Source organism: Thunnus maccoyii, chromosome 3 (assembly GCF_910596095.1).
Source record: "Thunnus maccoyii chromosome 3, fThuMac1.1, whole genome shotgun sequence".
Taxonomy (NCBI): Eukaryota; Metazoa; Chordata; class Actinopteri; order Scombriformes; family Scombridae; genus Thunnus; species Thunnus maccoyii.
The window spans coordinates 5,142,373-5,167,015 of record NC_056535.1 but is presented as its reverse complement, the minus strand read 5'-3'; the positions used below and the strand labels follow the sequence as shown (position 1 = coordinate 5,167,015).

Below are 24,643 nucleotides of genomic sequence, written 5' to 3'. Positions count from 1 at the left end.
AGTGCATGTGTGTGTGTATGTGTGCAACAAATCGTCACCAATTTCAAGTCTTTCGCCATTACTGGAGCGAATATTCCTCTCATTAAAGAGGTGAAATGGAGGGAGCGTTAAACGAGTGTAACGCCGACAGATCAGGCTGTTCTTTTCTCTGCCCCCCCACCACACACACACACACACACACATCCCCCGCCTCAGAAAGTTATCCACTGTAGCCAATTAGCATGACTACTCTGTCTAGCATTAGCCCCCCTCTTCCGTATCCAACACTCGCTCTCATTACCGTCTTTTCTCTCTTCCTCTCGTATCCTCCAACCCCTCCTCTCATTCTCTCTCTTTCTCATTAGGGCTGCGTCGTAACACAGTGAATCATAATAGGTGCTCTACACTGTGAAATGGCTTTAGCTTTGTCTCATTTCGCCGCTTGTAGCGAGAGAATGAGTAAACAGACAATCTATTCCACGCAGGCACGGACACACACCAACAGACACAATCAGGGCCGTCCATTAATCTGTCGTAAAGCAGCTTTTTGCCCGCCTGAAGAAATCCGTGATATTCAGAGTCGGAGGGGGAAAAAAAAAAAAAAAGAGAGAGAGTGGGGGCTAATCTATGGGAGCTGCCATGCAAGGCCATGTACTATCCGCTGATGATAAACAGATGAACTCAAAAGAAGGGGATTGCATAGGAGAGTTTTTGGGAGAGATCTAAAAGATAAAAGAGAGAAGGAGAGATATCGGGAGGAAAAGGGTGAATGAGGTGGAACGCCGAAAGGTAGATGGAGAGGAGAGAGGATGGTAGGGCAGCAGAGCGGAGTGCGGCGGGAGGGTGGGGAGGGGTGGTGGGGTGTAGACGGCGGCACCGAGCCGTATTCTAAGCCCCGAATGTAAATATGCGTGAGGGGATTATCACAGAGTGCCAGGCGGCGCTTTTTGGGGCTTTGTTTCCGTGACACCGTGACGTTGGCTTTGTTTCCCTGACAGCAGACGTGTGTGTGTGTGTGTGTGTGTGTGCGTGTATATCATTGTGTGTGTTTGTGTGTGTGACATCCAGGCATCTGTTTCCTGCTGGAAAAGGTTAATTACATCTCCACTGCCTGACTGGACGTGCCATGCATAATCACACACACTAATGAGACCTACACGCGTGTGTGTGTCTTTGTCTTTGTGTCTCCATGTGCATTGTGAAAAGGCAGTTCTATAGCGGCTGAATGGATATCTTAACCACTTGTTTCAGGTTTGAAAGTCTATTGTTGCAGCCAAAAAGAAACACAGGCACACTCGCACACACACTTGCAGAGTCATACACTCAAACAGGTGACAGATGGGAGCGCACCGCAGTGGCATTTACGGACAGACACTCCACTCCCTCCAGGGGACATTAATTGATGGGTCTGCATTGGTGTGTGTGTGTTTGTAATTACTTGTCTGCTTATTAATGAGACAGAGAAGCTCCGGCATCTAGGAGGGACTTCTCACAAAACCCTGTTGCTCATTCTGACCCTTGACTCCTATCTTCACACTCCAGCTAAGCTGCTGATTGGCTTTAGATCGGGCCCAGCTCAGCGTGAAAACCGAGATGGGCTCCAGCACTCCATGGGTGACTTTGGAAATGGCTGTACACTTTCTCACTTGCCTGAAGTTTTCGCTAAGTTGATCTGACATAAGCAGGTAGGTGAGGAGGAGCAGAGCTCCAAGGGGCTTTGGTTCCAATTCAGCCTCTGTGGAGCTGCGATTAAGGAGGAGAAGGGAGAGATGGGGCGTTGCAGAGAGGTGTGACATGAGAGAAATAATGGATTTCTGGAGCCCACCGCCTCCTCACACCTTATACAGTACACCAGCTATGGCAAGAAATGAATCAAACAGATAAGAAATGTTGTTTTTTTTTTGGAATCACATCAGCACAAGCAAAGTTCTCAGTCAGCTGCCAAGGGAGAATTTGAGTGCTCCAGGGATGGGTAATGGGGATGAGCTAAGAGTTCGCTCAAAGGCTTTTATTTTCATCAAATCTGATTCATCTTGATTAATATGGCTCAAGATAGTTTTGTGGTTGCTGAGTTCTGGCAGTTTTAAAAAGTAGAACCTGACGTCTTAGTCACAGATATTGCTGGAAAACATACAGAATCTGGTTCAAAGATTTCAACAACTGAGTTAGAGAGCAGAGTAAATTAAAAATGTCCAATTAATTATGAATTTTGAATAAAAGCCTGTGCAAGCTGAAGCCTGTTTACCATCCCTGTTATAGTATCTCTATACATATAATCAGACAGCAATAACCTAGGTTGTACACTCCAGTCCGTTAAAGGGTAAAGCCCCGCTGAGGGTGACAAGAGTGACTGTCACACCTCTGTCTCCTGATCCCTCCATCGTTCTACCTCCTCACCCTCTTCTTCCTCCTCTTCCTCCACTTGCTCCTTTTTCTTCTTCTTCCGTCTGCGGCAGAAGCCGTTCAGGCCACAGAAGCAGGCACAGGTGAAGGGCATGGCCTACCTGACGCACCGCATCCACGTAAACCTGTGGTGAGAGAGGGAGGGGGGGAGGAGAAGAGGGGAGGCGTTAAAACACTCCTCTTTCATGTGGCAGCCTTTCTCCTATGAAGTCTTTTGAACACACATAGATATCTGAAATCAAAGAAGAAGAAAGGGGTTTTCATTATTTTATGTATATTGAGGCAATGTGAGTTTACTGATTAGAACTTTTAACTTTGTTTAAGTTCATGATGAAGACATTTGTCCTTATCTGGAGGACATGAAAGACAAAATATGATCAAGTGAGTAAATAGTTGCCATTTCATGCTGTGCAGTGGATTATTTTAGCAAAAGACCCTCACAGCACAATGCAGACATCTATCTTTAGCACTGATCTTATTCATACAGTGCCTGTTTTGAACATTCAAAGTATTTTTACCCAGAAAACTAGCATTTACATAGTGTCAACACATATGCAAAGACACAGGAACCATTATTCAATGCAGCTTTCCATCTTTTGGACTTTTAATTTATGAGCATCCATGCCTTGAAGCGCTCTAACTGCCAGTCACATAATGTTGTCTATGCAGAAAATGAACATGACTTCGAGAGCCCTGGACACTGATGTTGATGTAAGTTCAAAGAAGCCAGAATGGGAGTCTGGAGGTGCCAAAGGGAATAGTTTCCTGGTCTGACATCATGGCTTTAAACTACATGGCTTCAAATCTTAATCATCCATCACTTATATTAACTACAAGCCTATATCCAGTAAATATGCAGCAGACCAACCCAGTCTCATGGCAGTTTGTGAAATAGTCATGAAATATAATCTATAAATTTGTGTACATGGACACGAATTTCCCAATTTGCTCATGACACTCAGCACGACTTTCAAACTAATGTATTTCAATTGGAAATATGTTATGTCAATCTGGACTCGACAGTACAGAAGCTATATTGTTTTTTCTCACTTGTTATGCATTTTTAACTATAACCACTACAGTACTCAACATTTAAACACAAGGTTTTATCCTTATTTTTACCTCCTTATTTTAATTTTATCAGCATCAGTCCAGTGGCTGAAGTATTTTCCTCCCTGTCACCGTGTTAAGGTCTTCTTTTAATATCTAACATTTCTCAACACAAAACAGGAAAGTGTCCTTGATAACTCAACAATATGACAGGTTATTGTTAAGGCCACCAGTTTTAATTATTTCATCTTCGATTTTGATTAAGTTTTTTTGTCAGTTGGTGACAGCGGCAGGCTATGGAAGAGCAGTGTGTTGTGGGTGGATGTGGTGCGTTTGACTACTTGTTTGAGTAGTCTGCTGTCAGTTGGTTTCATTCCATGTCAAACTGCCGCCAGTCCACTGCAACCCGAATCCAAACGCCACTATCTCTGCTAAGAAATGGCGTTGTAGCCTGTAATTCTAAAATGTGAAGTTGCTCGTTTAATTTTATATTTTCAAGAATATGTGGTTGAGGATATTTAATATGAAATCATCTTCCTCAATTAGTAACACAGCTTCTGTGCTCCCCAGTCCTGACTGACGAAAAGAAAAAAAAAAAGTAGCGAAGGCACGAAAGATATTCCGACTGAAACGCATTAGTTTGAAAGTCGTGCTGAATGTCACGAAATAAATGAACAATTTGTGTTGATGTACAAAAATTTATAGATTAAACTTCGTGACACGAACTGCCATGATACTGGGTTGAGCAGACAGCTGTCAATATAATCCTCAAGGCAGTGTGTGTGTGTGTGTGTATGTCTTTCACGTTTTTGCAGCGCTCTCAGCAAGAAACTCAATGCAGAGAAAGTTATGTAGGTTCAGTCAATAGGTCAATCCACACATACTGCACACATACACACACGTACACTGCGGTAAAGATTGGCATGGCAGTCTATTAAGTGCTGTCACTCAATGAGGAGAAAAACTCCTTTACCATTACACCTCCTCTCACATTTTCTTCACACTGGTATTTGCGCTTCAATTACTCTCTCTCTCTTTCTCACTCTCACCATGTCTCCCTCTCCCGCTCACACACTCGCACAGCCAGAAGTCGTCTTAAGGCTCTCTAAACTCCCGACGTTAACATTTTTCGCTAGCGTGCTAGCAGCCAATCACAAACGAGCGCCGAGATTAGAAGACGCAAGGTGAAACTGAGAGCTTCATTAAATACCAACCTGAGTCAGCAGCACCGGCAGGCCTGGCTGGGGAGTGCTATACTGTGTGTATGTGTGTGTAATACAAGTGGGAGAGAGTGGGTGACAAAAACACAGGCACAGACTGAGCATAAAGTGTCTGCATGCATGTGTCTGTGTGTGGCTTTAGGGATTGATGCTCACTTCAACCTGTCTCATATGGGGGCAATTAGCTGAGCTAGACCCTGGGCTGCCTGCAAGCAGAGACAAAAACGCCTTGGGCCATGCAGTATACTGTATACAGGTGTGTGTGTGTGTGTGTGTGTGTGTGTGTTCATATATGCCATTAAACCTCCTTCTACTCTTCTTTTATCCCTCCTGTGTCATTCCATATATCCATCTAATCCTCGTCTGCAGATCTTCCACTCTGTACCCAATGGCTTTAGACCCTATGTGACATGCCAGAAAAAATCACATAGGAATAGAAAGCCATAAAACACAGCAGTGAGCCAGTCATGCCGGTAGCAGGAGTAAACTTTTCTCTCCACGCGCTTCCTGCGTGTGTGTCCGCGAGTGTGTGCAGCTCTCTCACTTCATGCCTTTAACACCCTCAGCTTGTCTGACAGCTTACAAGGCCCTGCAGAGGATTTACAACTGTGCTGAGACACCTCTCTCTGCTGTGTATCCTTCTTGTCCTCCAATCCCTCCCCTCCTGTCCTTCGATCTCTCCTTCTATCACCTGCTTTCCTTCTTCCCAGCCCCCCCCCCACAAACTGGTTCGGTCTCCATCCCCAAACGCGCTGCCAGCCATCGGAGTCAGTGTCTTGTTTTGGTGGTGTGTAATTACTAGGGGTTCTTTCACAGGCAGAGCGCAGAGATGAGACAGATGAAAACACAGCCTGCAGACCCTCTGAATTATTAACTGGCTGAAAATGGATGAGTCAACGTTAACAGAGGGAGGGAACAAGAGAGAGAAAGAGAGGGAGGCAAAGCAGCCCACGTGCATCCACAAATACACACGTAAATGAACAGCCACAGGCCTGAATACAGCGTGGCACCATGCATCAACCAACCACGATGGGATCCAAACAAGGGTTAGACAGATCATTTTGGCTGATATTGGCTAATAAGTAAAAGGAAAATAACAATGCATTTGGGATATTTAACACATTGACATGTTTAACTAGTAAGCTATTTGTTTCAAAGTTTCCTCACCATTCAGTGGTTGGGTAGATCATTGTGCTGTTAAAAACTAAATCCTGCACACACAAAAAAAATGTATATCATGGGCTTAAACATAGATTTTTAGAGTCCCAAGTAAAGCCTGACTGAGACTGGATGTTTAGGCTGATACTGATAGCGATATAATAATATATCAGCCGATAGTATTAAGCATAAACAAATTAAAAACCGTTTTTGATAAAGAAAAAGTTACATTTGTTAAAAAAAAATGTAAAAAGTTTAAACAGGAAACTTCACAATACAGGAAACTAATACAACAAAATATGAATAAAACTCAGAAAAATGCAGCTTGTAAAATGTGGACAAGCCTGTATTATGAAGATCAAATACATTTTTGATCTTTTGGCAGGTCTGTCAGGCAGACTCGAAATGATATTGTGTTTATCTGTCCCTAGCATAACATGAAAACTCTTGATATGGGAAACTGCCTTCAGAAATACGTATCACTTATAATCTAAGGCATAAACACATATTAAAGGGACCTATTATGCTTTTCCTTATTTTCAGCCATATATATATATATATATGATGTTACAATGTCGGATATTCATATTAAATGTGGCCAAAGTGTCAAATAATGAAGTAAACATATGTAGGAGGCTTCAGACTGCTCTGAACACTTGGTTTCCAACGTTTTTTTCTACTTTCAGACTGAGCTGACATCAGCTCCTGGCAGATTTCTATATATGGTCATCTGCTCATCACACACAGGGTACAAGTTCACTGCTCTGCTCCGCTAACATTATGGCATTTTTCCATTGTTCTGAGCATAGTCACACTGAGCCATGACTTGAGTCGAGCTGGCACGCTGTAAGTGTTTTTCCATTACACAGCTGAGCAAAGTAAAATAAGTAGTTTACCTGTAGGAGGTGTGCTGGTCGTCTGCAGCTCTTCATCAAAAATCATCATCGCTGTGGCTGTTTCTCTGTTTGTACTATTTCTCCCTGCATTATTTCTAACTGATCCACTGAACAAACAGCTCCAAATATCTCCAGATGTTTGTTTCAATCTGTTTTTAGCGCCGCTAACGAAGCTCCACTAATTCAGTGATGAATATGTTTCATTTCCTTTAATTCTTCACGATAAAAGTCTCCTGTTATTTAGTCATTTGAAAGCTTTTAATGTGAAGCAGCAAAGGCAGGAAATGTTGGGTTCTCATCAGCAGTAACTTAACATGACTCTGGTACATGCTTAAAGCGATCAGCAAACGCAGACAGAAACAAAAATGTCAAACCACAGAGATTCCTTTAGAAGCTACAAAGGTACTGAGAGCTGAATACAGATAGGATAAAGATATATAAGGAGTTTTTTGAACTGTCAATCATGCAGAGTTATTCTAGTGGAGTCCAAAAATTAAAATATAGAGCTGGAAATGAGCCCAATAGGTCCCCTATAACACATTTGCAAGGTTGTGAATAACCAGACAGATGCACGGTATGTTTTCACTGTATTGTATCTGGAGTACCAGGAGCTATTTTGAAGTTTGGAAGGGAATCCCTTTATTTTGAGAGAGAGAGAGAGAGAGACTGCTCTAGCAACAAGCATTGGAATGGAAAAGTCAGAGGGCTGGAAAGACATGCAGAGATAACAAGAAATGAGAGATAAAGGAGCAGGGTTGGAGAAAAAAAGCAAGAGAGACTCAGAGAGACACTCAGAGAGAGCTTGAAGCAGGTAAGATTAATGTCAAAGTCATCCATCCTTGTTTTAATCCATCTTTTTCAACCTCATCCTTGTGAAAACCGGCTCTGTTTCCCTGTATGCGCTTGTATATGTTTATGCGTGTGTGTGTGTGTGTATTTGTCAGCGTGTGTGTGTGTAAGCTGATTTGTGTCTTATCGAGATCCTCTGTGGAAACAGACAATGTGGTTTATTTGTTATCTTCTTGTTTGGACGAGGAGATAAGGCGATCAGTGTTTGCGAGAGTGCGTGCGAACATACGGGCATGCATGTATATATCTGTGTACTCAAACTCGTTTGTGTGTGTGTGTGTGTGTGTGTGTGTGTGTGTGTGTATGTGTGTGTGTGCGCGCGCCCATGCAGAGCAATAGATAAGCTGAGTGTTGTGCCTTTGAGTTTGAGTGACAGAATCCTAAAGCTGATCCCAATGGTCAACAGCCCAGAGACGTTCCACAGAAAGCTTATTAGACCTTTATCCATTATTTATACTGTGCCTACCGTAAGACACGCACACAAAGCCCAAACACTGTATGTGAAATTGATTCATACTGACATGTGCCTGACTTCCTCTCATAGAATATAAGTAGCCACTGAGAAACCTCCCATCCAGAACATTTCTCCTCAATCAGGCAACAACACACTCGAACCAGCGTCTAAACCAGAACAGCTGCGAGAAGTTTTACTCTGTACTTGCCTCGAATATTCCCAATCCCAATGCACTCGCTTTCATGAAGAGTTTTTTAGGTCATTAAATGCAGGGGACACATTATGGCACAGAATCCACTGATTTCTTTTTTAAAGCAAAAATAGCTCATAAAAATGAGAGACACCTGCAGATTTCGCCATACTCACATCATGTAATCGCCGTATCAGCAGCAATCCTGCACTTTTCCAAGAGGGGGATATTCTCTCTCATCATTATGCGGACAGGTATGAGCCATTTCCATCTTCTCTTGTTCTCTTTCCTCTTTCTTCATATCCATTCTTTTCTGGATTTTAAGCCAAGCTCTACTATCATGTGGACATTATAACCCGTGTGTATCCTAGATTCTGTTTCTGGTCCCTGCACAAAGCTTTTACCTGTATCTGTTGCATTCTTGTCTCCCCCCCATTTCTCCCTCCCCTCAGCTCTCTCCTTCTCGCTGTTCCTCACTCCCTTGTTCAACACAAAACGCCCTCTGTCCAGCTCTCAGGTAAAAAAAAAAAAAAAAAAAAACTCCCATCCACCAACCCCCCCAGCCTAGATAACCGAGGGAAAAAAAAGGGAAACAGTTTCTGTTGCTTGAACACAAAGACGCCGAGCGGAGGCTAAGATAGGGAGAGAGACAAATGGATATACTATACAGTATGTAGAAAGATAAAAAGCAAGCTAGGAAGAGTGGCGCAAAGAAGAGGAGGTTTTTGGGGAAAAAAAGTGATAAGGTGGTAAAGGATGTAAAGCGGGAACAGTGGACAGATATTGAATGACGTCCTGTCAGACATAGGTATTCGGATTGAGTGTGTTTGAGCTGGTGTGTGTGTGTGTATGTGTGTGTATGCAGGTTCAGGTATACTATGGTGCACTGGAGTCTCCGTCTGTCCTCATGGCTAACTGTCTCCCAGGCACAGCAAACAAAGAGCCTATTGACTCTGTAACACACAGGAGCTTTCTCTCTTCTCCACAGGCCAGTGCTTTGTGCTTGTTGTCCACCCCCCCCTCCACACACACACACACACACACACACTCCTGCTACTCAAAATCCCCCCAACACGCACTCAAATACACCTGCGCCTAGATAAATCCACCCTCTTGCAGCTCGATACTCAACATCCATATGACAATTTTGTCGCACGAGATGCGAAAAATACCTGTTTTTACAAGTCACTTACTTTTATATTAAAGTGAAAAATAGGATGAGATAATTCCACTACTTTTTACTGCAAACAAGGCAACTCATTTCTAGGAATAAAATGGCTGATACATTGTGAAGTAACCCACTTTACACAAAAAATAATACCATTTAAATCAAGAAGATGCAATACAATTTTTGGAAACTAGTTAAACGACTGGAAGTGATTTTAAGGTCCTGTGATGCAGTGTACAAGTCATTACATCATTTCTGGGTCAATTTTTTTTTTTTTTTAAAAATGCCTATATTGTTATCAGAGCCCAAGGCGACATCTTAAGATTGGTTGTTTTTAATCCAAACAGTCCAAAGACCCATAGATATTCAAGATATAAAAATGATACAAAGCAGCAAATGCCATTTTTGCTTGATAAATGACTGCAATTATCAAAATTGTTGTCGGTTACAGTAATTTTCTGTCACTTGACTAATTGATTAATCCAGTAATTTTTTCAGCATTGCATTCACCAATCAAGATTTAGCAACATTTGAATCAGAATCTGATGACAGTTGGTGGATTGTTTGGTTACTGTCAATCAAATCTGATCAAACCACGCCTGCACAGTCCTGATTAAGTTTTTGAAAGTTTAACTCATAATTAATAATACCGAAAGATGTTTCTGACTCATTCAACTCTGAACATTAAAGGTTTAATGTTATGTACAAATACCTAAGATTTGAAGCCAAGTTTTCAGAGGTTTTAAGGGTTGAGGGTCACAATGGTTCAAACATATTGCTTGTCAAACCCCCTCCCACACAGCTTTCTGACGTCGGAATTGGGGTGGCCGCATCCAACAGTTGTCGAAACTTTCCGAATCATAGGACAAGTACATCCACTTCACAAGGCAATTGGACAGGTGTGTGAAGCTGAGAAAGTTGGAAGTATTTGAACTTCTCCCTCAAGCGCTACTTTTTCATTGTTCACACTACATCCTACACTTTTGCCTTTGAAGAGGCCAGACAAAATTTCCTATGAATTAGTTAGTTTCAGGCATAAGCTGGCTCTAGGTCTGTTTAGCCTCCGTCCATGGACATCCATTACAGTTTAAAATAATTTATGGAGAAAAACAGGAACAGCAATGCTGATGTTTGTTTGCAGTCTCAGCATCTATGTTACACTAGAAAAGTTGGCTCCCAACTTCCCTGAAGTTGCTGATAAATAAACTTTGTGTATTCTGTTGGCTTCTATAGTTATCTCTCTTGCCCCCTTGTGGAACGAGATTAGGACTACAGAGAGCCAGCGAGGCGCTCCTGAGGTACGTTAATTATAACCTCCAGGTTCCCAGTAGGGAATAAGGCTTAACGAGGCCCGGGCAGAGAGCAAGGGGATTACGAGGTCTCACTAGCACTACAACCGTCTGGCCAACCATTGAGCTCCTCTATGAAGTTATGAATGTGCTGAATAATAATGTGGTAAGGCATTGGCCAGAGCCTTAGAGGGGCTGTGAACTGTGAGAGAGCGACAGACAGACAGCGAGAGAGAGTGTGTACCATAGCCGAGAGATTTTGCGCCTCAGCTGGTTGGACAGATTACCTGAAACTGGGAGGAAAAAAAAATTGAGTGAAAGAGAAAGCAAGAAAAAAAGAGGACAGGAAGGTCACTGTGATCTCAGAACAGTGGCGAGAGAGGGAGAGAGATGGAGATAGAAGGGGGGGTAGGAGGAGGATAGAAAGAGAGAAACACTGTTGAGGGAAGATGTTCAAAGCAAAAATTTGTTTAAAGGACAGTTGCTGATTTTTTCAGGTCTGTCTTACTATATTACTCACGTTCCTTTGAAAGAGTTATTAGTCGTTGTAATCAGTCATACTGTCCATATTGGTCTGAAACTATGCCTTCCAAGCATAACAATACTGAAAAAGACGGGGTACAAAATCCACAGTCCTTGTTCTGAATAGAGAGCCGCAGTCAAACCAGAACTTTTAGTTTCTGTTCCAGAAGTAAGAAAACCTTAATCAAAATCCCAAATTTGTAACTACGCTAACAAGTTAAAATCCAGCCTTGGAACAGAGTCTTCCTCAACAGTATGTCGTGTGGCTCACTTCATAAGGATGATATTTAAAAAAAAGAAAAGAAATCTAATATTGTTGTTTATTCAACATTTATGTGTTAAGCTGTCTTTAACAACCACCATTTCTCATGAGCCCTAGACGTTCACAGGCTAAACTTCACGGCTCGACAGAGGAGGCAAGTCCATGAGTGAGTGGAGGGGTCGTGTTGAGGTTAGACATGTCTGTAATAACAGCAGGACAGAGATGAGGGAACGCTGTACAAGTTTGTAGACAGCAAAGATTACAACTAGAAAGTTGAAAAAATTACTTTAGACGAAAGCGTTGGTGAGTTTTTGGATATTGGCAAAATTAAGTTATGACGGTGTAAATACCCGTGCTGCTGCGCCTGTAATTTGTCCATGGTAGCTGTAGATTTCCTGTGCACACAAAGTAATTGTTGTTGAACTTTGTTAAAGTCACAAAAGTTTCAACTTCTGTTAGAAAGTAGCGCAGTGGAGCCGAGTTGTCTTACAATATTTAAAGTAAAGGCCAGGAACACACTTCATCTTCATCACCTCATCAAGACAGATGAAGACTGAGAGATTGCACTGAGTTACACAAGCTAGTGGAAGAGCAGAGCTAGCTCGGACGTGACTCGGCCTCGACTTCGGCTCTCTATTGAAATGCATTCTAATGTATAGTCGAGTGAAACTGAGCATGTGTAAATTTACTGCCAACAAACATACATGCAACTACCAGGATGTATCACTGTCTGCGGAAACAAAACAAAAATTTTGTTTCCAACTACAAATTTTGCATATTAGCTTCAACTAAACTAATTGTATTTGTGCCAGACGAGGATGTGGATTTTATTGAGGTGTGTTGTGACTGAACACAAAGCAAATTTTTGCCTTGCATTATTTGTGCGAATTTGAGTGTTTTTGTAGTTTGTGTTTATTTACCCCAAACAGCCAATGTACAGACTGTATAGACGCTGTAGCTAGCTAGCTATGCACCAAACGTGTGAATGAGTAGAGTGTGGCAGTGTGTCTATTAACCAATCCATTTTTCTTCTGATTAATCATTTAAATATCAAAAAATAGTAAAACATGCCCAAGTTCCCTGGGGTCTCAGAGGTGAAGTCTTCAAATTGCTTGTCTGTTTCTTTGTCTGACGAACAGTTCAGTTAGCTGTAGCTAGCTAGCATTATGCATACCAATGATATATGTGTGTGTGAAGTGTGGCAGTTTTTCTCTTGTCTCTGTACATTTGTCAGTTGAAGACATACTTGGTATGAATGCAAATTGAAACACTGAATTGAAATAAGATACATATTATGAAAACATAAAATTGAAAACAATTTTAACTTGTGCTCATGTGTCTCTACGTATAATTCAGCATCCCAGAGCAAATTCTGTCCGTTCTGTCTTTAATTCCCTTCACGTTCAGTCTGAAAACACCTTTACAGTGCCATTGTGTTAGGAAAGGATTACTTCACAGTAACTCCACATGCATATGGGCATGTGAGTACTGTATTCAAATAGACTTGAATATTTTTTAAGCTCTTAAGAAAACAGAATAGTAAAGCAGGCGTGAGAGGCAGAGGGAGAACGACAGAGAGTCAGAAAGAGAGAGAGAGAGAGAGAGAGAGAAGAAAGAGAGAGAGAGAGGGCACCCTGCCCTAGATATTCGCCTGTAAGCTGCTCACAATGCAAACATGGCAACGGGCCGTGCGAGGCAAGCGAGGAGAGGAGATGAGAGGAGAGCAGAGAGATGGGCAGAGGAAAAAAAGAACGAGGGACAGAAAGTCAGGCCAGAGAAAGGATTAGTGATCAAAGAAAGCCAGCGGCCATCCTGAAAGCCCCCTACACACACACACACACACAAACACACACATTCATAGAGAGGGTTTTTTGGGGGGGAGATTAGGGGGGGGGGGGGTTAATCATTTACCTTCTTCCTTCCCAGCAGCACCTTGGCTGTGGGAATGAGCACTTTATGCATAAATCCATTTGCATTAGCCTTAGTGTAAATGTTAAGAGGGCAAAGACACACACACACACACACACACACACACACACATACACATTGATTGATTATAGCGCTGTAATGAGAATATATGCCAGTCTTACTTTCTCTCTAATTGGTTTCATTGCCTTTTCCCTGGAGAAGTATGTTGGGGAACTTAAAAAAAAAAAAAAAAAGCAAAAGTAAAAAACATAATATGACATCTACCTTTTTCTCCAGCAGAAATTCCAGGCTGGAAACTAGACTTCTGAAATGCTTTTAATTCCTCCTCAACCTCTGTCTCCTTCACTCTGATGAGTTGCCGATGAAGAGATAAACAACAGGCCAGAGATACCAATTAGGCCGTCAAACGGCAGCACAACAATCTTCAGCACTCCTCCGCTTCCCAGAGGAGCGCTGGTGGGAAAAAAAAAGAAGGAACAGTGATGGAGGGAGGCAGGGAAGGGGAAGCTAGTGCAGTGAGGAGGAGGAGAAAACTTTGCGAGAGCTCACATCTAATCAGGGAATCCTCCTTCTCAATCTCTTTATGCAATACACACTCACAGAAAAACACACATGCGCACACACACACACATCTCCCCTGTCAGAGGCTTGACCTCCACTAGCTGATCTCGCTCCTTGGTATTCCATCGCCCTCCCACCGGCTGACCTGATTGGCTAATGACGGCTCATTTATCTTGATGCAGCACCTGCAGTGTCTACAAGGCGTGTACGTGAGAGAGAGTGTGTGTGTGTGTGTCTACATGTGCGCACACACACACTGTATATCTCATCCCTGCTAAACTAGCTCGGTCTACGCCAGCGCTGCCCTTGCCTGCAACAGCTTGCACACACTGGTTCACCTCTGGGGAATGATGGAAAAAAATGGAGAGAAGCAGAGGAGGAGAGGAGGCATCAGGGAGGAGAACAGGTAAAGAGTAAGAGGAGGGAGACAATGATAAAAGAGGTGAAGAAAAGCAGAGACAGGAAAAAGAGGAGGAAAGAAGTAGAATAATAGGAGGGTGGAGAAGAGAAAAATGGGGGAAAGAGAAGAGGAGGATGACTAACAGGAAAAAAGAGGAAATGAAAAGGAAGAGAAGGGAATAGGGAGAGAAAAAAACAGAGAGTGGAGGAGGGGAGTTCAGTTGGAGGGAAGAGGGATTGATGCATGTTTTATTCACTCACCGCTAACTCTTCTTTAATTACCGCAGCTGAAATCACTGGCTGAGTGTGATCACTGCATGTGTGTGTATGGGGCTCCATAAGATGTGTAATACAGAGCAATCATTAATTATCAAGTAGGTTGAATAAGTGATTCAAGCCAAACAACCTAGTAGATGATATATAATCCCAGCATCCACTGTAGACTGTTATACACACTGGTAATTACTTTCCCTCTCTGGGGTCATTCCATATTACATCTATAGTATGAACTCTGCAGTTTTAGATTTTAAATTTATATTTACATATTAATTGTGCTGTTGTGACGTAGCAATTAATTGCTATATTACTTTCATCAAACTGAATAGTAAGTTTCACTTTCAACAAGTCTTTCAAACAACTATATAGGTAATTTGTCATCGCCTAGCAATATAGTTGAATCCAAAGGAGACATATGGCTGCTTAAAGAATTAAAGTTTTTTACAACTTGGGTTTTATATTGGCAGTTTTTGCAGTTGGTCTTATCGTTTATGATAATATTGTACTCACCAAAGTCGCTGCTAACATCTCTGAACATGGCAACATCGCTAAAATTACAATCATGTACGGTCAGAATACCAGTCAGGTTGTGAACACAGTGAGTACTACAGTAGTGAGGCTAATTATAATACTTACTACTGAGTAAAACCGTAAGTGTACACAAACTACAGAAAGTATAGTAGGTTGGCAAATTGAACCGAAGTTGTTGTTGCTTGCCTGCATGGACGTATGTATGGATGAATGTGTTCAAGAGACTGTGTGACTAAGTGCAATGACAAAGGCATTCTATTCTATTCTGTTCTATTCCATTCTATTCCATTCTAAGTTGGTCAGAATGGGTAATTATGTAACTGTTCACCTTGGTTCACTTCCAAATACATTTGGCTAACCTGGGCATCGTTGCATCGTTCAACCTACTTTTTTTCAATCAGTTACAACATCGTGAGTGCAGTGGGATCAAAACCGATAGAACCAATTGCAGGATATATAAAAATAACATCTAAGTTATGATAAAGCATAGTTTTTCTTTGAGAATTGGTCGAGTTTAGGAAACTAAAATTACGTACTTAGAATTACTATGGAAAGATGATTAACATCAGGTGTTGGTAAAAGATGGGATGTGAATCACAACTGGTGTGCGAGTCCAACACTTGGAGGCTTTTCATGACACTACAGAAGTGTTGCGCCATTTCTGCTTGAGATGCGAGAGGACAACCACAAGAGGTCACCTCTCAAAAAAAAAAACCCCAAAAAACGGGAACATGGGGTAGGGTCTTCATTTTTTTTACTTTTATCAGCTCTTGGAGAGCTTCATCTGAACATCTTAAATGTCAAATGGAATCATTTCTTCAATTTGTGTCAAGTGACATTTGCATCCCTAAAGTTCCCCCACTCACCTGCTGTCGTTTCAAAAGTACACCAGTTTGACTTTTCTGTAGCAACTACACTGGAACTTATTTTATTTTTATTCCTTTTTATATAATTTGATTACCGCAATCGCCTTACATGTTATGCCTTACTCATCCCTCTCTCCTTTTCCCATCTCCTCCTCCTCCTCCTCTCCTTTCTGACTGCAGAGAGAGGAGGGTTTGCATGTATTATGTCTTCTTTTGTTCTTTGCTGTCGGCTCATTGTCAAAAAAAAAAAGAAAAAAAAAAGAGGAGCGAGTAGAGAGGAAGAGGGCGGTTAGTGCGGGAGATGGAGGGAGAGAGAGAGAGGGAGAGGATGAGTGGGTCTTGATTTGACGTCCGTCCTGACCGTAGGTAGATATCAGAGGCTTCACCCACTTCTTCAACCCCCCTCCCTCACATCCCCATGTCTCTCTTTGTGCGTCCTTATCTTTTATTTTCTCTCTCAGGCCAGCCCCTCCACCATCACCCCTCCTCCCCCGTCCCGCTTTATCTCTCACACCGCCGCCACAAACTCACACTTTGACATATGAACACACACACACTCCTTCAACCTGCTCCCCTGTCTTCCTCCTCCTCCTCCTCCTTTTTTCTCCCCCCTTCTACATCTCCGTCTTTCTCTCTCTGTCCGGGACCGCTGGAGGCAGCTGGCGGGCTGTGACCTATCCTATCGCTGCTCTGGAGTCAGCGCTGACACACAGACATGGCAGGCAGGCAGACAGGTAGGCAGATAGACAGGCAGCTAGATACTCAGATCTGTATCTTAACTCCAGTCTTAGAGGCTTAATCCGGCTGCTCTCTCCACCGCAGCCAAGAGCCGGAACAGATAAATCCATGTGGCTTAAACTCTCCGAAACCTTTCAAAAGGCAAGTTTCTATGAACAAATCGGGCACTTTAACATCTCGTGTGTTGATTTTTATTATTATTTTGTGGGCAGCGCAATTGCAAATCAACAAAAACGCCTCATTCCCAAAAGCCGCATTGTTTCAAAACCTCCAAAACTGAGACGCCCCTTTGTCCTCACGCCTCCTATGTCCAGCATCGAGGCTCAAGTGTGTGGGGTTTTGGCAACGTTTCAGTATTAGTGCTATTTCACACCGTCGCAGCATATTCACTCTTTATAATTCAACTGGTAAATTAGCAACTTATCTTTGAACTTTTTTTGGGGGGTGGAGGGGGGGGTGGGGTGGAAGTGTTGTAGCTGCTGGCCGTAAAGGGATAGAGGGAGGGTGGCGAGGCTGCCTGAGCCCAGCTCTCCGTCCTGATTTAGAATTAGATCTATTTCTGTTCACCCTCAAACCCCGCCGGGAAATATTTAAATCTGCCGTGGAATGTGTGTATATGTGTGTGTGAGACAGCGAGAGAGCGACCAAGAGAGAAAGAAAGAAAGAAAGAAAGCATGAAAGAGGGAGAGATTCATTTGAACATATAAACTGTTAGCTGTTTTTTTTTTTTTTTTTTTTTTTTTTTGGAGAATTTGCATTTAGTACACTGCTTTGGCAGAGTGGTTTCCCGTAAGTAGACATGCCAGTTAAGTCACAGAACTCAAATCAGACAGAATAAGAAAAGAGGGTGATAGATAGATGGAAAAGAGGAAAAAAAAAAAACCAAAGGAGGGAGTGTTAGCAGCTCAATGTGAACTAGCGGGGAGTAAGATTCGAGCCGTAGTCAGTAATTCATAAGCAGAGCACGTACAGACTGAGCCAAGCTTACCCTCTGGCTACACACACACACAGACACACAAACACACACTCTCGCACACTCACAATCACACCAACAGTCTGGACAAGCCTGAGCCACAATCTCAGCTCCATATCCAATCCTACAGCCATCCAAATGTCACCGCCAGCACCTTTGACCCCCTGTTAACGCAAACAACACACACACAGAAACGCACACACACTCTACACCATCCTCACTGTGTCTACGTAAAATAAGACAACACTCACACACTTTAAACACAGCGTGCGCACACTTTAAAGAGCCTTAAAAACTAAATGACAGGAAAAAACAGTGAAAAGTACCTTTATGAAATAAGGAGGCGACACACACTCACCTCAGAGTGGAACCTGGAGCTCCGCTGCACTGTGGTGTCGAAATGACCGGCTGCTGCCCCGTCCTCACACAGACACATGCGCACGCGCGCGTGCACACACACTCAGCAGCGAGGTGTGTGTGAGGACAATGAGACTGGACTGGATGGAGCTAAGCAGCAGGAGGAGGAGGAGGAGGAGGAGAAGAGAGGGAGGAGGGAGATATGTGGTTGGGTGGGAAGGTGAAGAAGAGAGAGAGAGAGAGACAGAGACTGAGTGAATAATGAAATACAGCAGAAGAAAAAAAGAAGAAGTGGCTGAAAAAAAAGAAAAAGAAATGTGAAAGGAGAAAAGGGTCCCACTGAAGCGGAGTCCCTCTTGTTCCATTTGTGGTTTTGTGTGTATGTGTGTGTCTTGAGTGTGTAAAATGTATTAAGGTGACTGCGTGTGTGCGTGTGCGTGTGCGCGCGTGTGTAAAGCTCTCCTGTTCGTCACTTGAGACTTGGCGCCCTGCCTCAGAGCAGAAAGTGTAGCGAGAGCGGCTTTACGTCTCTTCTAAGTGTCGATGTGTGTGTGTGTGAGTGCGTTTGTGTGTGAGTCCTCCACTCGATCAGCTAGTCTGTAGCTCGCCAGCATTACAACACATCTCATGTCTTCTTGTCTCTGAAGCTCCTCAAGCCTCCTCTTCACTCTTCATCGCTCTCTCTCTCTCTCTCTCTCTCTCTCTCTCTCTCTCTCTCTCTCTCTCCAGGGAAATACCTCTGCCACTAATCTCTTCAAAGGTCTCTCAACCGCTCCCTCTCTTTCTCAAGCAACCAAATTCTTTCTTTTTCTTCTCACATAAAATCCCCAGATTAACAGACCATTTCTGTCTATAATGGAGTCCTAAAACCTTTTTTGTTAAAACTAACCCGGTTTCCAACAGAAATTTTCTTGTTTTGAGAATTCCTGTAATTACAGCACGAAAGAAGTTGGCACGTCAATGCACTAGAATAAAAAAAATAATAAAACGTGATTTTAGAAAAAGAACAAAACTAATAATACATCGATCCTACTAACAAGCAGTAGTCAAAACCTGATATGTCATTTATTCCTCTGTGCCATAGAACTCCTTCGTTGTCCAAAAACTATGAAAAACACATCAGTTACGTGTTCCTTCGTAGTTTATTTTGACTCAATCCCACACACGCCATTCTGCTGCTGTAAATACTCACTAATGTATTAGTCCGCCGCTGAAAATAGTTCGCAAAATTCACTCCTCTTTGAGTAACATTTGCTAAAAACGACAGCGCCCAGCTGTTTTAGGAATTTTAAACAATCAAACTATATATTTGTGACCAGTTTTCAAAGATTCACGCCTTCAGTAGCGCCACTTGAGGCTGAGTGCCACAGACAGGAAAGCTGGTAAGTATTGAGTGACATACTAACACATTGTTGGTTTTGGTATTTTCATGGGATTTGTTAACAATAAGAACAATATGTATATATTAATAACATCTGCTTTATCCCTCACAGACTACACAAAAATGCCTTGAAGAATTAGATTTTTGCGTGTCCGGCTCACACCAGCGTTTTCTTGTACTCACATTCACACACAAACACACGCAGACACACCCTGAGTTCCAGGTGTATGTGTGTGTAATTGTGTGTGTGTGTTTGTGTCTGCGTGCATGTGTGTGTGTGTGTGTGTGTGTGTGTGTGAAGTGCCTCAATCCTCCGGCTCAGCCACAGAGAAGCCAATCTCCACATCCAATTATTTGCTTCTCAAAGGCAGACAGATGGGGAGAGGGGAAAAAACAGAGAGCGAGGTAGAGAGAGAGTTAGAGAGAGAGAGAGAGAGAGGGGGGCTCTTTGAGGGTCTGCACAGGGGGGAATTAATTAGAATGAAAAAGAAATGGAGGGAAGAGAAAAGTCTCTTCTCCGCTAGAGTCCAGAGAATACTTTCACAATTAGTCAAAGTCCCAAACAGAGCCTATGGACACAACTCAGCACATAGAGTGAGCGAGCCAGAGAGTGCACTGGAGAGAGCGAGAGAAAGGGAGCTCAAAACCCAAATGAAAAATGCTGAAAGGGACAGAGGAGTTTAAGTTGTTAGAGAAGTGATTGGCAAGAGCATGAAATATATGTTTTTCTGTTTTCATTCGTTTTTTTGTGTGTCCGTACCCTCCTGAGGCGAGCGCTGGCCGTCCTGCCTTCTGATTCCTTTTATTCTTCTATCAGTCCTCCTCCTCTACTACTTCTTCTTCTTCTCCTTCTACTTCTCCCTCCCTCTGCCCTCCGCCGTTTGGGATATTCCATCAAAGAAGAGTCCGGCTCATGGTGGATGGAGGCATCGCTGCGCTCCAAACACACTCAAGCTTTCACTATCTTCTCCTCTCTGACCCTTTCTTCGTTTTCTCCGTCTCCTTTCTCTTCTCACTCTCGTCGGCCGGAGCATTTTTCTTTCTTCCCGGCAGCGGTGACACACAGCGTGGGGGGGTGGAGTGGAGGGTGGAGGGGATGGGGGGGGGGGGAAGCGAGGACGAGTGGAGAGAAAGACTGAAAGAGAACAAAAAAAAAAAAAGAAAGTGAGGGAGGGAGGAAAAGAACAAGTGTAGGTAGATGGAATGGTGAGCGGGAAATGACAGGAAGAGGCAGGTGGAATGGGTAGTGACACATCATGGAGGTGTGCGTCTGCGTGTGTGTGTGTGAGAGTGTGTCAGAGCACGGGGGCCGTCCTTCTAACCAACACACCACCACCGAGGAAGAGGTGGAGGAGGAGGAATAGATGGATGGACAGATAGATATAGTAGGTGGATAGAGAGATGGATAGAGGGAGTGATTCAGCAGGCATGCCACCTCCTCTCCTCCTTCCTTACACGCACACACAGATACACACACACAGATACACACACACACACTTGCTTAGTTCATTATCATTCACTGGATTTCGCCATGACACGCATGGCTAACCCACTCACGGAGACGGAGCCGAGCCCTGAACTGAATCCTAATGGAGGAGAGGGAGGGAGGATGAAGAAGAGGAGGAGGAGGAGGGTGTTTCAGGCAAGCAGGTGTCCCCTCTACATCTATTGTTCTCCCTCTATGTGTGTCTATGTGTGTGTGTATGTGTGTGTGTGTTCGGGTCCTTCCAGTGTGCGTATGTACGCACGAACGCGAGCACGTGAGCGTCTTCTTGTGGTAATGTCGAGGAGCAAACGGCGTGCACGTGCTTCTGTTTCAGCTTCAAGCTCCACTTCTATTTTGGGATTCAAACTGCTGTTAGCCAAAACTTTTCAACTTGAAAAGAAAAAAAAAAAAAAAAAGTATGACAAGGATTCAGTGTTTCCCTGAGAATTTCCCTCTCAGGAAGTTGAGAAAACATCTGGAGCAGAATTTCGACTGTTGTGTGACAAACAACTCAAATTTGCGTATTATGAGTCACATAATTTTCAGAAGTCAGACACAGCATAAGTGAACATGGATTACATTCTTGTCAGATAGGATGGGGGGGGGGGGGGGGGGGGGGGTTAGATGTTATTACAATCACAATTTCGTAAATACAACACATCTTTACCACTCTGATTTCATACATACATGCATGAAGGAGGAAAACATGCCTCGACACACCAACGGGTTTCATAATGAGCGTGTTCTGCGCCGTACAACAGAATGACATTATAAAAGCTCAGAATAAGTGAAACTTCCATATTATCAGTTTATTTGACAGAAAACGTGTACCAACTACAAGACAGTTGTTGGTATAAAAAGCTTGTAGCCACTAATCATGTTGTGAGCAATTAAATCATGTAAACTCCATGGCTCCACTAACAAGATTGCATAGCTTGCCTTCAAGGACAGAGAAGGTGGAATTAAGCAATATAGGTGATAAAATGTTTTTTGAACACTTAATTGAAAGTTTGCTCTTGAACTTAGTAGTTGACAAGATAATCTCCACCACAAGATCCATTTAATAGCTGCTCTGGAGGAATCTATCAATCTCAATTTCTAAGCAAACATGGACAAGAAGTCCTTACAACTCTTCTCTCCAAGAGTTAGATGAGAACATCGATACCACTTTCATGTCTGGATGCTTAATAAGAAGCAATATAGCTACTGTATCTTAACTTAACATATGGACAGCTAGTGTGGCTCATGAAAAGTTTAGCACCCTATCTTATCTTTGGATGAGTGTGACATTTTTTCCTTCTATCCACCTACCAACACTTCTAAAGCACACAATTTGGCCCGGCAGTAGATGGATTTTTCTTTTTGTTATCGTGGACAGAGGCAGGTTAATGGTTTCCTCCTACTTCCAATCTTTATACTAAGCTAAGCTAATCAGCTGCTGGCTGTTGCTTCATGTTTAGCAGACAAACATGGGAGTGCTATCAATCTTCTCATCTAACTCTCAGCTAGAAAGCATATTTCTCAAAATGTGCTGCGTTGTGTCAAATGCCACATGTATTTTATACAGCCCGATGTCATGAGAAGAATAGCCAACAACATGGAGGACAGAACATGTCTGGACAGACCAACGGGTTTCATAATGAATGTGCCCTGCAGCATTAAAAAACTGACACTATAAAAGGTCAGAATAAGTCAGGGATGTCATGAGATTGTCATTGGCTCGTTGTAACACTCAGAGGGAGACAGAAAATGTGTTCGTGCTATGTTTTCACACTACAAAACTGAGGTTGGTACTGCAAGATTTGACTCCATCTACGACTGCAGCTACTGTTACTATGTTGAGAACAATCAAATCATGTAATTTTACTGCACGAGTCCACTTTAATGAGATTACAAAGCTGGCAGGCAGGCACCAATTAGGTGGAATTAATCAATTTAGTTGGCAAAATGTGTTCTCCAAGCATCTGTTAAGCACCTATTAAAGGCTGTAAGAATGGGTAAGCTTTGAATGGTCATAATCACCATATTGGTACAACATTGTTTTTCATAAAACAAAATCACATCTGCAGGGAGGGAGAGGGGAAACCTCACATACAGTATGATAAGATGATGACGGTGATTACTACAATTGTCTCAATTACATGTTTCATTGAGATGTTTATCTCATATGTTTCTGTCATAAATTGATTATTTGAGTTCATACAGTCATTAAAAAACGATTAAAAATGTAATATAAATAAGATGTTAAAAGGGTAACATTGATAAAATGAAATTAAAAAATACACAAAAATATACCACGTTAAAATAATTTTTGGTTAAAAAATTTAGTGCTCTTTATTTAAGGTTTTATTTTAATTTAGAGTGTAAAAGGTCACATGACCAGAGTTTACCGTGGCACTGTGGGTCAGAGCCAACATGGATGCAGAGGAAAGACCCCAAAATAACCATTCTGCACGTGGTCGAAGAGGCGCACACGGTAATTATCTTTCATTAGTTTTATATTTGTGTGTAATGTTTGTTGATGTGCCTTTACATAGACAATATGACAGGTTTTCAGTCATTTTATTTGATTTCATCACATTTCTATTGAGGTGACTTGTTTGGGCCTGTTAATCAACGGACACTAGCTTGAGAGACTTTAAAATGACTGAGAGATGTATGTTTAAACTTTTTATGTCTTTATTTTCTTATAGTTTTCACGGTGTCTGCTGATGAACAGAGAGAGAGAGAGATAAAATAAATCTTCTAAAGACATCGGTGTGATGCATGGCCATTATTTCATTGGACCAGTGTAGCTACAATTACTATTAAAAGTTCAGGTGTTCATCTTTTCTTGACCAACAAGTTTACTATCAACTAAGTTTCCTATTAAATCACATATTTATTATTATTATTTATATGAAGATACATTCTAAGCTTAATGCAAATTAAGGCTCTTACCTCCATAGACATATTATTTGTTTTAAAGGACCAGTGTGTAGAATTTAGCGACTGTTAGCGGAACAGACAGCATAACATAAGTATGTTTTAATTAGTGTATAATTATCTGAAAATAAGAATCATTGTGTTTTTGTTACCTTAGAATGAGCCCTTTATATCTACATAGGAAGCGGGTCCTCTTCCACGGAGGCGGCCATGTTGCACTGTCATGTTTCTACAGTAGCCCAGAACAGACAAAACAAACACTGGCTCTAGAGGGCCTTTCATGTTTTTCCTGAGTTTCATGGCCACTGTAGGTTCTCCTACATGCTTGGAAGGGGAGGGGTATTCAGTTGTTTGCAGTTTACAACCTCACTGCTAGATGCCACTAAATCCTACACACCAGTCCTTTTAATATTTCATTGTTTAGTTTAGTGTTATTCATACCAACAGCATATCCCTTTCTTTGCTGCTGCAACAATTATGTTTGCTCACACAGGGATCATTAAAGCCTCATCTAATCTTAACACATGTAATCAAAGAAATGAAAATGAGCAAAGCTTTTTGAGTCTCCAAGTCCTCAGTCTAATGAGCCACCAAGGTCAAATCCAAGGTGACATTAAAGCTTGAACAGTCATTTCTGCAATTTGATTGTCTGTCAACGGTTTGTATTTCACACACTTCATGTTTCAAGTGAAGCCAACAACTAATTGTAGAGCCATCCACAGTACATGTATCACTCAAGCAGCAACACTCTCACTCAGGTGCAATATGTTACATCATTCTA

General features: G+C 42.3%; 2 long non-coding RNA genes across 3 annotated transcripts; one reads left to right on the top strand and one right to left on the bottom strand.

Moving 5' to 3' along the window:
- LOC121894114 lies at positions 1-20,517 on the bottom strand. Its single transcript, XR_006095481.1, has 3 exons — positions 20,212-20,517; positions 18,072-18,220; positions 1-2,507 (listed from the first exon to the last, which is right to left on the bottom strand). It is a non-coding gene; the product is annotated as an uncharacterized LOC121894114 (long non-coding RNA).
- An 88-nt stretch (positions 20,518-20,605) lies between these two features.
- LOC121894115 lies at positions 20,606-23,768 on the top strand. Of its 2 annotated transcripts, none has more exons than XR_006095482.1 (3): positions 20,606-21,101; positions 23,298-23,413; positions 23,631-23,768. It is a non-coding gene; the product is annotated as an uncharacterized LOC121894115 (long non-coding RNA). The 2 variants fall into 2 exon arrangements; XR_006095483.1 differs by lacking the exon at positions 20,606-21,101 and adding an exon at positions 21,560-22,723.
- Positions 23,769-24,643: the final 875 nt, after the last annotated feature.